This window comes from Trichomycterus rosablanca, chromosome 7 (genome assembly GCF_030014385.1).
Source record: "Trichomycterus rosablanca isolate fTriRos1 chromosome 7, fTriRos1.hap1, whole genome shotgun sequence".
Taxonomy (NCBI): domain Eukaryota; kingdom Metazoa; phylum Chordata; class Actinopteri; order Siluriformes; family Trichomycteridae; genus Trichomycterus; species Trichomycterus rosablanca.
The window spans coordinates 6,545,628-6,554,907 of record NC_085994.1 but is presented as its reverse complement, the minus strand read 5'-3'; positions in this window follow the sequence as shown (position 1 = coordinate 6,554,907).

The following is a 9,280-nucleotide window of genomic DNA, read 5'->3' as shown; positions in this document are numbered from 1 at the left end:
ACCTGAACCCTGTGCACAGTAGATGCCCTCATAGTCTGATAGATTTGGAGCACAGAAGAATAGGCAAAGAATGGCCAAATCAAGAGGTGCTACACTGATAAACAATGCGGTCATAAAATGTTTATTAGCTTTTACAGCATAAATGTATAAAACATTTAAAACCAAACTTGTAAGATTTTATAGTGCCACATTTCTTTAGGGTGTGATTGGTCATAGCAGGGCAGGTTTGTTTAAATAACGTGTCAGCTACACAGTGGGCGACTGCCAACATAGTCCACCCAGTTTAAACAGTAGCTCCCACCTGGAACTGATCACTGAGCTACACTGTTATATTATATTGTACATCAACGTCAAAGAGAATTGCGTGCTGTTTAACATGTTCTTTGAGTTCTTTTTGAACTAGTCTAATCAATCAAAAATAGTCCCTCTGAGGTGATTAAAGGGTTTCCTCACCATATGTGGGCCATGTTTACTTTTGACCCCACAGCAAAAGAACCAATTTAGAAGGTCATCAGTTTAACCCAGCCACAATGCCTGTTCTGCTACTGTGGAGAGCTAAAAGAAGACTATATACTTGCATTTGATCTAGTTTCAGCAGTGTTATGTTCTTATATTGTTGTGTTCTTTTACTTTTTAAGATTAAACGTGGTTAGGCTACATTTACATTTTCGGCATTTAGCAGATGCTCTTATCCAGAGCGACTTACAAAAGTGCTTCCATAGTAAACATTACCTTACTCTAGTTTAAGCAGATAACAGTCCAAGAACACAAATCTGCTGAAAACCCTGTTAGAACCAAAGGTGTTTTTTTTTTGCAAGAAATGAATTATTAGTATTAGTAAGTATGAGTATGAGTATTAGTAAGTAAATAACTAATTATACTATACCCAGAACCTTCTTGCTGTGAGGCAACAGTGCTACCCACTAAGCCACCGTGCCGCCCCACACTTCTGCAAAACTGCTGTTTTTATTTTCACTTTTACACACAGAACATTTAGCAGCATTTTTGGTTTCACTTACGTTCGAGCTGTTGTTCATGTGAAACATTTACGGCGTGTGTCTACAATTGGAAGATGTGAATGTCAATCAAACGCAGAGTTGAGAATTTTCGTTTAAGTTCTGTCACGTTTTTAGATTACTAAAAAACCAAAGCACGCTTATTAAAAAACCCTGCTGGATTTTGAAGAGGACATCTGTGGCTAAACAGGAAACGGTGTAGTTTGTTTTATTTCATAACACTAATGGATTAATCGTTGAGGATGTGAGAGATCTCCAAGCCGGGACAATATAGGTTCTTTATCTCAGGTGAGAGAATTATCATTTATAAAGCGATTTTTATTGTATTTAATTTTATAAGTAGATCAGTGCATCATTTCTGAATGGCCTTATTTACATTAAGTGTTATTTACATTAAGCAACAGTATCGGATCGTATTATCCGATATCCGATCCAGTGACTTGGGCCAATATCGGACCGATACCGATACTGAGTATCGGATCAGTGCCAGCCTTATATATTAATTATAACTATTTAGCTAGTCCTCTTTGTTATCATTTCACTTTAAATTCACTCAGTACCAGGAACTGGCCAATCACCATACTTGTCTTTTTGTCCCATAATGTCTTTTGGTCCTGTTTTCTTCATTTTTTGTTTTATTACCCAGCATTATGTCTGCACTGTGTATGATATTGTTTGCACTTGTAGGACCATTATTTTGTCTAATTGGAATGCCTTTATTTGTCATATCCACATGTACAGTACAATGAAGTTTGTAATTAGCATATCCCAGCTTGTTTGGAAGCTGGGGTCAGAGCGCAGGACAGCCGAGAGGGTTAAGGACCTTGCTCAAGGGCCCAACAGTGGCTGCATGGCAGAGCTGGGATTCAAACCCACAGCCTTCAAACCCACAACTCTACCCATAGTCTACCACTGTCTAATGAAATCACAGTAAGGTTTCTTGAAAAAAATTAACTTAGTTTCTTTCAATAAAGTAACGTGAGGACAAAAACATCTAAGTGAAAAATAAAAAATTATAAGATGTCTTGTTTTTTTAGACGCTACAGTCAAGCCGGAAAGTCTGCACGCCCCTTTCACCTTCCCCACGTTTTATTGCATTACAGACTCATTCTATAATAGATTGAGATTTTTTTTTGCTTCAAACATTTAAACACGATTGCCAAGGCCCGTCTTCCCCGATCACACGATCGTCAAGGCCCGTCTTCCCCGATCGCTCAGTTTGGCCGGGCAGCCAGGTCTAGGAAGATTTTTTGATGGTTCCAAAGTCCTTCCATTTACGAATGATGGTGGCCACTGTGCTCTTTTGGACCTGTAAAGCTGCAGCAATTCTTTTTGTACCCTGCTCCAGATCTATGCCTTTACACAACCCTGTTTCTGAGGTCTGCAGATAATTCCTTTGACCCCATGGCTAGGAGTTTGCTCTGATATGCACTGTCAACTGTGGGACCTTATATAGGCAGGTGTTGGCAATCCCCAATCATGTCCAATCAATTAAATTGACTCCGATTAAATTGTAGAAACATCTCAAGCAGTATCAGTGAAAACAAAATGCACCTCAGCTCACTTTTGGGTGTCATATCAAAGAGTGTGCACTCTTGTGTACATATAATATTTTACATTTTGATTTTTAATAAATTAGCACAAATGTCTAATTGTCATTGTGGCTATTTTGTGTAGAATCTTGTGTCAAAAACATAACTTATTCTATTATAAAACGCGTCTGTAATGTAATAAAAGGTGGAGAAGGAGAAGGGGGTGTGCAGATTTTCCGGCTTGACTGTACATTGTATTATTAGTTTATTTTTGCTCACTAAATTGTGTTGCTTTGGATGATAAAATATAAATCATTTCTCTGCCTTATATGGGCTCACTGCTCATGGCGGCATAGATGAAAAAATATGTATCTAAAAGCTCTGACATTTGAGATATTTTTTCTCTATTAAAATTTTACTTTAATAAGTTGAATTGAAATTGAAATGCTTAATTAAAATCCTTTGTGAAATGAAAAAAAAAAAAGTGCAATGCAGACTGGAGGAAAATAAATATATTTAAAGCTGAGCCAGAGCAGAGAAGGTGAACATCTTTCTTTGCAATGAATTAGTCAGAGCCTAATAAACAGTAATAAAGAGTGACAGGTAGAGAGCATGCTGTTCACATCTTTGGTGCCACATAGTCTCATCCCAAATAGAAAAAACAATACCTGGTGTGTGACGAAGCACCAGCCGTGATATATGTAAGATGTTGCCGAGACCTCTTTTGCCCTTATATGGACAACATTTAAGTGAATAGGTGCATGTACAGGCCTGCTGAACAAATAATTCCACCAGAATTGAGGTGATGGTTCTCATGCATTTTTCAGCCACTTCTTTTCCCTTACTTCTTTTAAGAAGACGAGAATAGCCTACGACCATATGAAGCACTATCTACCTATTTTCAAAGCATACATCTTTTATGCTTTTAGCAGCACGGTTGAGTCATTCATCCTTTTCCACTGGGATTCTACTGCTGAGGCATCTAGTTGGCTGCTTGATGGTCTTGAATCAGTGTAAGAGACATTTGATATCACAAAGGAACAGTACACTGATCAGCCATAACATTGAAACCACCTCCATGTTTCTACACTCACTGTCCATTTTATCAGCTCCACTTACCATATAGAAGCACTTTGTAGTTCTACAATTACTGACTGTAGTCCATCTGTTCCTCTACATACTTTTTTAGCCTGCTTTAGCCCTGTTATTTAATGATCAGGACCCCCACAGGACCACCACAGAGCAGGTATTATTTAGGTGGTGGATCATTCTCAGCACTGCAGTGACACTGACATGGTGGTGGTGTGTTAGTGTGTGTTGTGCTGGTATGAGTGAATCAGACACAGCAGTGCTGCTGGAGTTTATAAATACCGTGTCCACTCACTGTCCACTCTATTAGACACTCCTACCTAGTTGGTCCACCTTGTAGATGTAAAGTCAGAGACGGTCGCTCATCTATTGCTGCTGTTTAAGTTGGTCATCTAGATCTTCATCAGTGGTCACAGGACGCTGCCTACGGGGTGCTGTTGGCTAGATGTTTTTGGTTGGTGGACTATTCTCAGTCCATCAGTAACAGTGAGGTGTTTAAAAACTCTTATCCACTCATACCAGCACAACACACACTAACACACCACCACCGTGTCAGTGTAGCTGCAGTGGTGAGAATGATCCACCACCCAAATAATACCTGCTCTGTAGTGGTCCTGGGAGAGTCCTGACCATTGAAGAACAGGGTGAAAGGGGGCTAACAAAGCATGCAGATAAACAGATTGACTACAGTCAGTAATTGTAGACCTACAAAGTGCTTCTATATGGTAAGTGAAGCTGATAAAATGGACAATGTGTGTAGAAACAAGGAGGTGGTTTTAATGTTACGGCTGATTGGTGTATGAACCCAGTTTAGCCAAACTGCTAAGTACTTTTATATAAATGACATTGACAAAGTGATAAAGCTACAATGTTTTTACCAAGGGCAAGGTTTTGATATGATTATGACTTTTTTATACTACTAACCTTGTCTTTGCAGCCTTGAAAAATGATGACAACACCAATATTTAAGTAGGGCAGTCAAGTACTACCTCAGGACAATGGCACACAGTTAAGACACTTACGTTTACATTTAACTGCATTTCTGCATTAGTAACTCTCTAGTAACTCTGGGATTGAAAATGCAATGTACATCAAAACCCTGGGACAGTGGTAGCCTAGTGAGTAAAGCTTTGGGCTATCAACTGAAAGGTTGAGAGTTTGAATCCCAGCTCTGCCATGCAGTCACTGTTGGGTCCATGAGCAAGGCCCTTAACCCTCTTGGCTTCAGGGGTGCTGTACAATGGTTGACCCTGTGCTCTGATCCCATCATCCAGATAAGCTGGGATATGTAAAAAAAGAATTTCATTGTACTGTACATGTGTATATGCATATATGACAAATAAAGGCATTCTATTCTATACCAGCTGTGAAGCATAGTGTAGGAAGCATCATGCATGAGTACTATTTATCCTTCTATGGGTTTAAAAAGTAATTAATGAATTAATGGATTTATGTTAGTGCTATATAGCCAAATCCTTGATAAAATTGGATGGTGCAACAAGGTATTGACCCAAAATATGAGTACTCAACTATATGGTTGTAAAATAGAAAGCACGTTTTGAAATGTCTAAGTCAATGTTCAGACCTCAAATTAAAACAGATACATCATGTCCTGTCGATCCTTCCTGGTGTTCCCTCACCATTGTACAAGGCTGATTAGCAGCTACCATAAGGACCGACATAATTTTGGCAATTCAAGCAATTGAGGGTTAGGGACCTTGCTCGGGGACCCATTTGTAGTGGCAATTTAGCAATGGTGGGACTTGAACCAGCTACCTAATGGTTACTAGTGCGGTAAATTAACCACTGAGCTACCACTGCCCTAATGTAATTCTTTATGGTGGTGGTGGGTTAGTGTGTGTTGTGCTGGTATGAGTGGATACGACACAGAAATGCTGATGGAGTTTTTAAACACCTCAGTGTCACTGCTGGACTGAGAATAGTCCACCAACCAAAAATATATCCAGCGTCCTGTGACCACTGATGAAGGTCTAGAAGATGACCAACTCAAACAACAGCAATAGATGATCGATCATCTCTGACTTCACATCTACAAGGTGGACCAACTAGGTAGGAGTGTCTAATAGAGTGGACAGTGAGTGGACACGGTATTTAAAAACTCCAGCAGCACTGCTGTGTCTGATCCACTCATACCAGCACAAAACACACTAACACACCACCACCATGTCAGTGTCACTGCAGTGCTGAGAATGATCCACCACCTAAATAATACTAAATAATACCTGCTCAGTGGGGGTCCTGTAGGGGGGTCCTGACCATTGAAGAACAGAGTGAAAGCAGGTTAAAAAAAAAAGCATGCAGAGAAACAGATGGACTACAGTCAGTAAATGTAGATTACTGATTGTAATTGTAATTGACGATTTCTGAAATAACACATGTACACAGTACACAAACTGGATGTACAGTGATGTTAGCAGTCACAGCAAAAACACAAATCAGATTCATTCCAGAACTACCTGTGAATGCCCTGCTACACCAAGAAGAGCAGACGTTCTCTCTGCACACACATCCTAAGGAAATCCTCGAAGAGCACTGAAAAACCATGTGTTCAGCTTGGTGTCTGGCAAAGGTACAAGAGTGCTGATGTCCTTCCTCTACCAAGGTAAAAAGTCAAGATAAGCGAATTTATAGTGACAGCAAATTTACTGTCTTGTTTCAAACTGCTCTGGACAGAAACTGTATTTCTTCTGACCATTACAGGCTATTCAATCAATCGTTGATTCGATCCGTCAAACAATTTGACCATTCTGGCAAAAGGATGACAAGCCAATAAATAATACAGGAACCGGCATGGGTAATACCACGATGACATCATATTTGGGTCAGTGGATCAATGCCACCATTATTTGATGACTATAATGTAACTGAACCCTGAGTTATGAGCTTAGCAATAAATCTGAGCATTGCTGAATTTAGTCACATAAAGCTTTTCTATCCATCCAATCCATGTATAATATTGTGCATTTTATTTTTACTGCATATGAATGTTGTTCTGTTTTATGAAGCTGTTGCTGCTTTTGATTTATGTTTGTCTTTAGAGGATGCATTTGGAGATTGTTGGTGACATTAATTTAAAAAACAAAGAAAGTTAGTTATTTTATTTGCTTTTTTATTTGACAGATGCTGTTATTGTAAGTGAAGTCTGGTTTCCCTAGACACGTGTTGTGAAATTCATTTGGAATGAATATAACTGACATTTAACTTGTGTAGCTACGTACACCGATTAGCCATAACATTAAAACCACCTCCTTGTTTCTACACTCACTGTCCATTTTATCAGCTCCGCTTACCATATAGGAGCACTTTGTAGTTCTACAATTACTGACTGTAGTCCATCTGTTTCTCTGCATACATTGTTAGCCCCCTTTTATGCTGTTCTTCAATGGTCAGGACTCTCCCAGGATCACCACAGAGCAGGTATTATTTAGGTGTTACATGGTGGTGGTGTGTTAGTGTGTGTTGTGCTGGTATGAGTGGATCAGACACAGTAGCACTGGTGGAGTTTTTAAATACCATGTCCAATAACTGTCCACTCTATTAGACACTCCTACCTGGTTGGTTCACCTTGTAGATGTAAAGTCAGAGACGATCGCTCATCTATTGCTGCTGTTTGAGTTGGTCATCTTATCAGTGGCCACAGGACGCTGCCCACGGGGCGCTGTTGGCTGGATATATTTTTGGTTGGTGGACTATTCTCAGTCCAGCAGTGACAGTGAGGTGTTTCAAAACTCCATCAGCGCTGCTGTGTCTGATCCACTCATACCAGCACAACACACACTAACACACCACCACCATGATCCACCACCCAAATAATACCTGCTCTGTAGTGGTCCTGTGGGGGTCCTGACCATTGAAGAACAGAGTAAAAGAAGGTTAAAAAAGCATGCAGCGAAACAGATGGACTACAGTCAGTGATTGTATGACATACATCAGATTTCTATCACTTTTTTCTGTATTCTGCCAACCCTATATTTAGGCCAATCATCTAAACATTATATACAGTGCTGCAGTTGTGGCTGGCAGTGATGGCTGATACGTCACGTACAAAGTAAGCAGCTCAGGTAATGGAAGGATAAAGGCGGGAGGCAGAAGGCAGCCTGACCTCCTCACCCTCTTCCTGGATGCTGCTGGAACATTTATCAGGAAGAGGGCTCAGTGAGTAGGATGGGATATCCTGATACAGCCACTCCTTTCCTTATCAGCTCTATTGTTTCTACAGCTTCAGGACATTACATGCTAAACGCTTAAGCAGATTGAGGGTGATTACAATAACAGCACAGTTAATATGATGAAAAGTCTGTACTCTGTACTATAACCTCTGAACTTTTATCAGCTCAGAACCGAAACCCTGGACTTAATTGCTACCTATTGCAACATGTCTCTTGAATAGGATGTCAACCCTTTAAAGACTGATCCTCTCGAACTGCATAAGTCAAGTGATGCTATTGTGTTGTTATATCTATTTAAAATTAAATCCACAACCCAATAAAGTGCAAGATCAAGAGTCAACTGCAAAGTCAAGGGTCAACTGTATATGTGATGTGATTGTAATATTTTGTTGAGCAGAGGCCTAACTGATACATCAACTATTTCAGTAATATAGTTCCAAAATGTAAACATCAATGTCCTGAGTTATGTTAATCATTTTGGGGTGAACATTTGCATTTACAGCATAAAACGATCAGCCATAACATTAAAACCACCTTCTTGTTTCTACACTCACTGTCCATTTTATCAGCCCCACTTACCATGTAGAAGCACTTTGTAGCTCTACAATTACTGACTGTAGTCCATCTGTTTCTCTACATACTTTTTTAACCTGCTTTCACCCTGTTCTTCAATGGTCAGGACCCCACAGAACCACCACAGAGCAGATATTATTTAGGTGGTGGATCATTCTCACCACTGCAGTGACACTGACATGGTGGTGGTGTGTTAGTGTGTGTTGTGCTGGTATGAGTGGATCTGACACAGCAGCGTTGCTGGAGTTTTTAAACACCTCACTGTCACTGCTGGACTGAGAATAGTCCACCAACCAAAAACATCCAGCCAACAGTGCCCCGTGGGCAGCATCCTGTGACCACTGATGAAGGTCTAGAAGATGACCAACTCATACCGCAGCAATAGATGAGCGATCGCCTCTGACTTTACATCTACAAGGTGGACCAACTAGGTAGGAGTGTCTAATAGACACCACCATGTCAGTGTCACTGCAGTGCTGAGAATGATCCACCACCTAAATAATACCTGCTCTGTGGTGGTCCTGTGGGGGTCCTGACCATTGAAGAACAGGGTGAAAGCAGGTTAAACAAGTATGTAGAGAAACAGATGGACTACAGTCAGTAATTGTAGAACTACAAAGTGCTCCTATATGGTAAGTGGAGCTGATAAAATAAGTAAGTGTAGAAACAAGGAGGTGGTTTTAATGGTATGGCTGATCAGTGTATATCAGATGCTTTAATCCAAAGAACCTGAACACAATCTAAGCAATTGAAGGTCAAGAGCCTTGCTCTAGGGCCCAGCAGTGTCAACTTGTCAGATGTAAGGGTTGAAACAGGGACCTTGTGTTTACTAGTCCAGAAACTCAACCACTGAGCTACTGCTGCCCATCAATAGCCCAGG